Below are 390 nucleotides of genomic sequence, written 5' to 3'. Positions count from 1 at the left end.
TTCTCAACATTTTTAAACTTTTCACAACAACACATGTACACCATTTTCATTCATTGCATTTTTAAGTCCTAACTAGCATAATTGTTTTCCAATTATACTTAAAGCATCTTACCATCATTTCACATTGCATGCCTTACCTTTGTGATGATTCAAACCTTACATGCAACCCAATGTTCTTTCCAAAGTTCCACCCACCAAGCTGCCAACATTCACACATCATTTTCTCACAATACTTATCTAACAGTAAGCTTAAAAACATAGTGTAAAGCTTACCACTTTGCTTTCACTTAGCATCCACCATGCATCCACGACTTTGAATAGCTTGCATGTCACTAGACTTCCTCCAATCAAGCCGATCCTTGCTGCCACAAGACATCTCCCTTAGTCATC

The sequence above is a fragment of the Theobroma umbraticum genome, unplaced genomic scaffold, assembly GCF_002168275.2.
Source record: "Theobroma umbraticum cultivar Fairchild unplaced genomic scaffold, ASM216827v3 scaffold_95.0, whole genome shotgun sequence".
Classification (NCBI taxonomy): domain Eukaryota; kingdom Viridiplantae; phylum Streptophyta; class Magnoliopsida; order Malvales; family Malvaceae; genus Theobroma; species Theobroma umbraticum.
The sequence above is the reverse complement of the archived record's forward strand: the minus strand, read 5'-3'. Positions refer to the sequence as shown.